This window comes from Hyaena hyaena, unplaced genomic scaffold, assembly GCF_003009895.1.
Source record: "Hyaena hyaena isolate Hyena2069 unplaced genomic scaffold, ASM300989v1 scaffold_594, whole genome shotgun sequence".
In the NCBI taxonomy this organism is placed as follows: Eukaryota; Metazoa; Chordata; class Mammalia; order Carnivora; family Hyaenidae; genus Hyaena; species Hyaena hyaena.
In genome coordinates, this window is record NW_024081227.1 from 43,154 (window position 1) to 52,801 (window position 9,648).

General features: G+C 40.4%; 1 protein-coding gene across 1 annotated transcript in view; it reads right to left on the reverse strand.

Moving 5' to 3' along the window:
* The window catches only part of IMMP2L (inner mitochondrial membrane peptidase subunit 2), a 41,613-nt gene extending 39,347 nt beyond the window's left edge, over positions 1–2,266 (reverse strand). The window contains exons 1-2 of the mRNA XM_039256910.1: positions 2,212–2,266; positions 1,911–1,983 (exon numbers count right to left, since the gene is read on the reverse strand). The gene's annotated coding sequence lies outside the window, so the exon portion shown is untranslated. The remainder of the gene's footprint in view (positions 1–1,910; positions 1,984–2,211) is intronic.
* Positions 2,267–9,648: the final 7,382 nt, after the last annotated feature.

Genomic DNA, 9,648 nt, shown 5'->3' on the forward strand with positions numbered 1-9,648 from the left:
TTTATGCTGGTACAATACACTTACTACACTGGAAAATGACTGTAACACTGTAACACCACACCAACCAGTCTTAAGGGTTAACTTGCCTCAAGCTTATGCACTTCTTGCTTGCTGACCTAAGTCCGTTGGTCTGCAGCCAAACTAACATACTTTCCTAGAGATTTGCAAAGCACTGGCCTTGAGGAGTGAAACACCAAACTTTCCCAGAAGATAACACCTAATCACATTCAAAGACAGCTGGCACTGATGCAGCAAGACTGTTCAGGGTCATGTCAACATACCACTAACTGCCTGGGCCCCAGCTTCTCCTGAATGTGGCATCCTGCCCCCCTCCTCATTCTTCATGCCTTTCACTTTAAAACTCTCCAGCTTCACCTGGACTGGAAAGATGGTCTTTGGGACATTAATCCACCATCCTCCCAGGTTGCTGGCTTCCTCAACAAAGCAATCTTTCCCTTCCCACCATCACTTGTCTCTCAAGTATTGATTTTCCAGCAGCCAGCAGTCAAACCTGAGTTCAGAACTGATTCTCTGTCCAGTAACAACACTATTCTAAAAAAGGACACAATTCACCATGTCAGTAATCCTTAAATGTTTATCACTGAAAGTACCAGAAGCAGAAAAATAGCACTGTACACCCACAACACTGCATAGACTTCCACATGACTAAGCTCAATAGTATAGGGAAGGTGTTTACATTATCACTTAACTGTTCTGAAAATCCACAAAAAGCCTTGTGAAAGGCCTGCCACAAATGGCCATTTCCAACACAGGCTCATCATTCTTACCATCCTACTTCTACATCAGTGCTCAGTCTTTTGGGAAAAGATAATAAATAAATATCTACCGAATCTGTGAATGAACCCATCATCCATTACCATTTTCTACAGTTTTTCATACATATGGTTACATATATGGTTATCTACCACTTGAGCACAGACAAATAAGGCAGGTTAATGGTACAGGCAGCCAGTGTCAAGTTGCCACAGAAAGCAATTCTGGCTTTCCTGTGTAAGTATCCAAGAAAAGTTTGCTACATTCTTGCTCGTGGCTAGCCTGAATTTTAACTAACTTAAAACATTTAGTGAAATGGGACACATAGGATACATAAGGTATTCCCAGTGTTCTGAGAGGAGCTGTTTCATTCCAGGAAGAAGGTAGAAGAATGGAAAGTGATTGAAGATTTGCACAGAAGAGCCAATGTAAGACATCACACTGAAAATCATAGCAACCCTCCCAGTGTTTCAGTATGCTGTTTGGTCACTTTTCAGAAGGAAAGAGAGTATTTGTGAGGGGGTTTCAAAGAGAAAGTCAAGGGAAAAAGGCCCTGCCTGGTAATTTCACTGCCGTACCAAAAAACAAAAACAAACAAAAACAAAACAAACACACACCAAAAAAAACCATCTGTGAACTTGAGAGAAGATCCCAAAAGAATTTCAATAGTTATGATATTATTTTTACCCTTTGGCATTCTAAAAATTTTTACATTAAATCTCTTTTTAAAAATCTGTGGGTGGGTTCCTGTCAATAATCAAGCAGGGCCATGACTGTTTAATCGGGGATTAATCAAAGCTAGCTTAGAAAGATGGATGGGAAGCAGACAACTGTAAGACCAACGTTCCAAAGATGGGAGGGGTAATGACAGTTTTTTTGTGGGGTCAAGTGGCTAAAAGGGATCTATGTCACGCTGTCAAACTCCCAGCCAGTTCTACAGGCTCCAGGGCTGGAAAAACTCTTGGATTCAGAGCCTGTGACCCTTGAAGGTGGGCGTCAGGGTGCTGACGATAACGGTACAATTTGGCCCCCAAATCCCCCAGGGGCAGTTCTGGGTCTCAAATTTTTCTCTCCCTTGCTCTTTCTGATATAAGAAAGCTCCTAGCTCCTTCCACCCCTGATCATTCCTTACTTACCCTTTCTCCCGTTCTTCCTCGGTGAGAAGGGGTAAGTGGTTATTTTGTGCCCTCGCCCAATTTGGCCAAAACCCTAAAAGTAAAAATGACAAGAGACAGACAGGTGCTTTAAAATCCTGATGTTGAAGCCTCAGAACTCCCACCACCTGCCCAACACTTCAAGGTGGAGAGCAGCGTGTCCCCACAGCGCTCCCTCACGGCCAGGGCTTGGAGCCGGAGCTGTCCCTTCTCCGGGGGTGGGGGGAGGACAAGGAGCGGGCGCGATCAAGGGGTGCCCACTTGGCGGGGAGGAGCTAGTCACCTCCCAGCTACGTGTCGCCGTCGTTAGGCGCCGAGGTGCCACCACAGTTAGCCGGAGAGGTAGGCGACTGTGCCGGCCGCCGCGCAGGGCCTTAGATAAACACGCGCACGTACACATGCTCGCGACCCCACAGGACTCGCGGCCGAGCAGCCCTCAGCCTCCCAGCAGTTCCCTCCCCGCCTGCAGCGACTCCTCCCGAAAGGTCCCAAGCCGGGGGGGACCACCATGGGTCAGCGACTGCGTGCCCGCCCGCCCCCGCCAGCCTCACAGACCCCCCGAACGGCCGCCGGGCTCCCGCCCTCCGCACCCGCTGCGCAGCTCAGCCCAGGGGAAGTCCCCGCGCTGGCCCCGCCCTCCACCGGTGTCAAGCCCCGCCCCCGTCCCCCAGCGCGCGGGAGCAGGGCGAAGCTCCTCCTCCGGCGGGAAAACGGTGCCGCCTCCTCCCCCTCCCCCCTCCCCCGCCAGCGCCCGCCTGGGTTAGGCCCAAATCCCGGTATGGATTGAAACGGAAAAAAATAACACTCATTCAGCAAGCAATAACTGAGCACTGGCTCACAGTTCTGCACCGTATTAATGGCACTGTGTCTTCAGCCCCTCCCCGTGTTATATAGGTCAGGAAACGGAGACCCCAGCAGTTGCTTGGAGCGCACAGCTACCGTGGCAAAGAACCTTTTGAGTGCCCCCCCACACCCATTCTTGCTTTTTTTCTACTAAAGTGTACACAGGGAAACTATTTCTAGGAAAGCCAAAAGGAATAATCTAAAACAGGTGGTTTACTTTGGAAAAGCTGGAATTTCATTACAAACCTTTCGTCTTCAAGTGGTACAAACTTACATGGTTATTACAACCTACAAAAAGAAAGTGGAACCTAGATTTACCAGTCATAAAATACTTATTCTCTCTTTTATCCCTCCCCCAATTATATCCCTTACTATTGCTGACTTTATCGTTTTTCCGAATGCTGACAAATTACTCTATGCATTTTCAAATCATTTAATATAAATGTTAGTACCGGATGCTCTGAGACTCTGGCTTAAAATTAATTCTAAAGGTTTAACCACCTACTCAGAGACTCAAACCACCTGCTAACTAGAACTCCTAGAGTCTCCTGAGAATAACATTGCTTTCCTGCAAAAAGGGCATGTAGTTTTTCTAAGTCATCACTGAAATAATTACTGTAGAGCAAGGTTTTCTCTGCCAAAGCTTAAGGATTTAATTCCATGAGACTTAACTGCATGTGAGGACCACTTTTATCAAATAGCAGTGAGAACCTATCTATAAACTGGATTGGGCTCCATTGGCAATTGGACTGGGCCCTATTGGTATTGTGAAAATTAATAAAGGAAAACCTCACTAAAGTGGAATTGGGAGGCTACAGCTGTACCACCCACTCCATACCAATTATAGATCCGTACAGAGTAATCCTGGACAGGAAAGAATCATCAATGACAGTCCTTAACAGGGAAAGATGTACATTGCATTTCCTACAAGAAATCGGCTACCTTTGCAACCCAGCCAATGAGGAACCACATCATCCTGAACTCTTGCTTTTCTCCAGTGGACTTACATTCAAAACAACCCTTCCTGACTTTCTCCTTCTTCATAAAATAACAATCCTCTCCTTTGTTGCATTTGCCTGTGTTTTTTGCTATAGCTTCCATGCCCCAAATTGCAATTCTCTACTATTCCTGAATAAACCCATTTTGCTGATAAAGTAACTGGCTGTTTTATTTTCTAGGTTAACAGCACTAATAATTAAAAATCAATTTGGATGATTAATCAAATTAAATAAATGGAGTTCCTGGCCATTAAGAGCTGCCAGTCTACAAACCATGAGAGACTCTTGAATGCTGACAAAAACTGAGGACTGATGGATGTGGGGGGGAGGGGGGATGGGCATGGAGGAGGGCACTTTGGGGNAAAAAAAAAAAAAAAAAAAGAGCTGCCAGTCTAAAATAGAATGTACATGAATAAATAACAAAGACGGGAATATGTGATTTTTATTATAATGCAAGTTAGTTAACATACAAAAAGTGTTGCTAAGTCTGACCAGACTTTGTCACTAAGATTCATCAAATGTACTTAAGAACCTGAGGTCACCTGGAGAGGCTGTGTGGTCTAGTGTATGATGCCAACTATATGCTGTTCTGGAAAAGGCAAAAGTATGGAGATGATAAAAGGATCTGTGGTTGCCAAGGGTTGAGGGGCAAGGTGGGGGGCAGAGAGGGACGGGAAAGAGTAGGCAGAGCACAGAGGATTTTTAGGTCAGTGAAAATACTCTCCATGAAACTATCAGGATGATACATGGAAACCACCCCTATAGATTCCACATAACAATGTGTCAATGTGGGTTCATCAGTTGTAACAAATGTACCACTTTGGTGCCTGAATATTGATAGTTGAGGAAGCTGTGGAAATGTGGAGTCAGGGGATCTATTAGAACTCTATACTTTCTGCTTAATTTTTCTGTAAAACTACTCAAAAAATAGTCTATTAAAAATGAACACCTCATTTTCTTTAAATCCATCAATCAAATTCTAAACCGAATATTTGGCTTTATGTGTGTAGTTGAAATATAATGATTTGTCTTCTTATATTAGAACACCCTTCATGTGCTATTAGTGTCATCAGAGAGAAATAAATCATGCATGTGTTCCTAACTAAGATACAAAATTAAGTTATGGTTATACATGTATAATATTCAAAGAGATATTTAAGTAAGATTAACCTGAAATAATTAAATCTATAAATTCTATGAACATATTTATATTTTGAATCAATTTATATTTACATGTACTTACAATTAGTAAGCAAATAGTCCAAGTTATCAAAGAGATTTCCAAACTTTTTGGTATCAAGATCCCTTTACATTCTTAACAATGAGAACTTTAAAGAGCTTTTGTTTGTATGGGATATGTATGTCTACATATACTGTACTAATAATTAAGACAGAAACTTTTTAGATATGTGCTTAATTCATTTTTTAAGTAAATTCATCATATTATGATAATGAACATTTTTTAAATGACTACATTTTTTTAAACTTACTGAGGAAAAAAATGGACTTTTTTTACATTTTTTGGAAATCTCTTTACCATCAGTCTTAAGAGAAACAGGTGAATTTCCATATTCTGCTTCTGTATTCAGTCTATTGTGATATGCTGTTACAGCTAAGATAGCATGAAGAAAAGCAGCACTTGCTCAAATTCATAGCTGAAAAAGGGAAGACCTTGCAACTCCCCCAAAAAAAAGGGTCTCAGTAACCCCAAGGGACCTCTGAACTCACTGTGAGAATTGAGGCCAAATGGCATTTTTGCATTCATTTATTTCAATATCATGCATTCCCACACCAGTCTGCTAACACTTGAAATTATAGCCCTTCACTTATTCCAAGCTAAAACTCAAATTTGACATCTCATATCAAGCCATCACATTTCTAAAAGTGTTTTCAAAGCTTTTACTATAGCACCTCTGATGAAATAGATATTCTTATTTGAATACATATGAAAACATTTGAGATTCCATTTATATCTGTCATTTCAAACTTTCTGGGAAATTTTGAATATAAATTATGCCACCTAGAAAAATGGAACATTGTTGCACAGTTATTAATTCAATTTTAGGTATGCTTATAATGAAAAGTGTGCATTTCCTTTCATATAAATAATTTTAAAGTGAGCTTAAAATAAAAATAAAACAGCAATTACTTTTATTTATTAACTAAATAAATACTAGGTTCTAAAGTTACTGCCTTGAAATAAAATTTTAGGTATATAAGCTTTCATTTTCACTACAAATAAAATAATGTAAGTCACTCATTTGGGTTTTTAAATATAACTGCTAATTTAAAAACAAAAAACTAAAGAAAAAGAAACCACCTGCCCAGAGGAACGTCTAATGTCAGGTCTGCGGCAGGATATCCAGATGATAAGTGTCAGATATCTTGTCCCGCAAAGCCGAAGAACTCATTTACCACAAAAAAAAGGGGTGTCAAAAGGTCACAGATACCAAAACTAGGGAATCCTTTTGGCCAAAGATGGGATAATTTGAGGATTAACAAAAATAATGAATATAATTGTTTGAAACATATTGCATATATAAAAATCCATAAGCACTTAATGATACTCCAAAGATGAGAAGCCAAAAACAAAAACAAAAAACAGAACAATTGATTGGACACTTTTGCAAGAAACTAGGGCACTATCTCTTTATTTTACAGAAAAGAAAAGAAAGAAAAAGAATTATCATGCACATTGCCTTTCCTGTTGAACTGTATTTCAGAAAATCAAATAGCTGTTCAGGGGAAGGTTTTTTTTTAATAATAAATGTGGAAGAAAAAATAGAATTGGAAAAGTGAAATTTAGCACTCCTTTGTGAAATAAATGATTCAGTCAGCAACCATCAATGGATGAAACCATTACATGAAAGGTCAATGGCATACTTTACAATGGAGATCAGGGTGTCACTACCTCCATCTAATAATCTAAGTAATGCTGCAAATGGGACTCCGGGCATTGGTTGCCTTCTGATCTGATGTCATCTAAAGCACTCAGCAGCCCCATGAAGTGTTCTTGCAAACACAAAACACAGTGAGAACCAAAATTTAATCAAGCCTTAAAACTGACTTCCTGCTCACAGACTTGCAGGAAACATGAGGGTTAGAGGAACAAGTTAAAAGATACCAAAAAGAAAGAAATAGATAAATCTGGAGTGTAAGACAGTCTAAAACAACTGACATAATCTTCACAGCAAATTAATAACAGCACAAAAAGGAGAGGGAAAGGATGAAGAGAAATTCTACATTAAAGACATGTAGCAATCAAATGTAAGGTACGAACCTTGTTTGGGTCCTGATTGAAACATCACAGCAGTAAAAAGATTTATAAGATAATCATGGACATTTGACCATGGACTACTGTTAGACAATATCAAAGAAATACTATTATTTTATTAGGTATAATAATGGCATTGCGTTTACGTAAGAAAAATGTCCATCATCTTTGCAGAAACATTCTGAAGTATGCTGAAGTTAAATGACATACTGTCTGGCATTTGCTTTAAAATACTTTTAAGAAGGATGGAAGGAAGGGGGGGATGGAGGAAGGAAGGAAGGATAGATGACATAAATGTGACAAACATTATTTTATCTGGTGATAAATGTATAGGAGTTCATTGGACTTTTCCTCTGCTTTCATATATGTTTGAAATTTTTCATAATATAAATTTAAAACTAAATATAAGTGACTGCTTTAGTCCAGATCTCCTAGAAAGCAGTACCTGAGAGAAAGCATAAGTGCTCAAATGTTATTGGATGCTAGAAGAGCAAGAGTGAGGGGACAGGATGAGTGAAGCAGGGACAGAAGGAAGGAAAATATAGGTGTTATGTTATAAGCTGGTTATAACGTCATTGTACAATTGACTCTTGACAACTAGGGAGTTAGGGCCACCAACCCCGCTAGGTCAAAAACCCTTGTATAACTTTTGACTTCCCTGAAAACTTAACTACTAATAGTCTATTGTTGACTGAAAACTTTACCAAAAACATATTCTGATAAACACAAATTTTGCATATGTATTACATACTGCATTCTTACAATGAAGTAAGCTAGAGAAAAGAAAATGTTATTATGAAAATAGTAAGGACGGTGCCTGGGTGGCTGAGTCAGTTAAGCATCCAGATTCGGCTCAGGTCATAATCTCGCGGTTCATGAGTTCCAGCCATGTGGGGCTCTTTGCTGACAGCTCAGAGCCTGGGGCCTGCCTCAGGTTGTGTGTCTCCCTTGCTCTCTGCCCATCCCCCCACTCGCATTCTGTGTCTCTGTCTCTCAAAAATAAACATTTTAAAAAATGTTTTGAAAAAGAAAAGAATAAGGAAAAGGGAGTATGTTTATAGTACTCTACTATATAGGGGAAAATCCACTTAACAGAACCACGAAATTCATATCCATGCTCCTCAAGGAACAACTATGTATACAGTTGACTGCTTCATCACACAGGGCATCTCAAGAAGGCTGTATGAAACCACCAGGCATTGGAAGAGAACCATCCTTCAGGAAGAGAAAAAATAAGAAATTTTTTCTGTTGGATTCTTCCTACCTTCTGTCTTTCATTCATCAATGTTTGCTCTACAAATTAGGACAAGCATGCAGAGAAAAAGTTTGGGGGGCAGGAGTTTGGAAATGGAGAAGCAAACAACTGGGTCTCATAAAGTGACTGAGACGATTTATTATAACAATTTAGAATTTAAACCATTCAGTGACTTTCAGGTTTAGTGAAGACTTGCCTGTTAACTTCTTTTTACTGGAATTCTTCTTGATCTTCTCCTTACTTCAAAAATTTTATTCAGGTCAGAGTCATTTTTTTTTTTTAAATTTAATGTTTTATTTATTTCTGAGAGAGAGAGAGAGACAGCTTGAGCAGAGGAGGGTCAGAGAGAGAGAGGGAGAATCTGAAGCAGGCTCCAGGCTCTGAGCTAGCTGTCAGCGCAGAGCCTGACCCAGGGCTCAAACACATGAACTGTGACATCATTACCTGAGCGGAAGTCGGATGCTTAACCAGCTGAGCCACCCAGGTGCCCGGAGGACAGAACAATCACACAAATGGCTGCGGAAACTAAATGTAAAGGAATGGCTCTACCATGGTTTCCAGGCAAACTTGCACACCTCCACACAGACCAGTAAGCAGGGCTGGACAGCAGCTGGTCTCAGTCTTGGTGGAATGCCCTTTGATCCTCCTATAGCACAAAATCATGGGAGGCTTATAAGAAGCTGCCACCAGCTATACAGTTCTCATTTGCCTCCCTATCGATCAGGAAGGCTGTCAAGAGACTGTTTCTCAATTGCTTCTGGGTACTGGTGACCTTGCCCTCTTAGAGCATACCTGCAGGCTATAAAACTCCTCACCTGATGCATGGCATTGGCTCTCAAATGCAATAGCGTCCTATCGTCCATGGTCCAGTCAGTCATCTGGGCCCTTTCTTCAGTGTCACTCCATGTAAATGACATGGGGGCAGAGACCTTTGGCTGCACTTACTTTTGCTATCTAAGTAATAAACTGTTTGAATCTCAAAACTGGTTTGTTTTTTTACTTTCTGAATCTGTCAGCCTTGCCTCACTTTGCTTTGCCAAATTCTAAGCAGGATATTTTTACTTTGTTTAACCCCAAAGAGAGTCTTTACTCTTTGCTGTTTACTCTTTGCTTAGCCTGTGGTGTGTATAGTCAGCACCCAGTGCACAAACTGATCAGAAGATATGAGTGACTTAGATGCACATTTTCAGAAACAGTATTTTTTCTCTAAGCATTGTAGGATAATTTTTGATCAACAGTCACATAAGACTTCCTTCTCTTTGCCTTTCCTCCAAATTAATTAATAGGATATTTGTACAAATTGGGTAGAGATTCAGACCTCCTACAACATAAAAATCAGAAGCATTTACA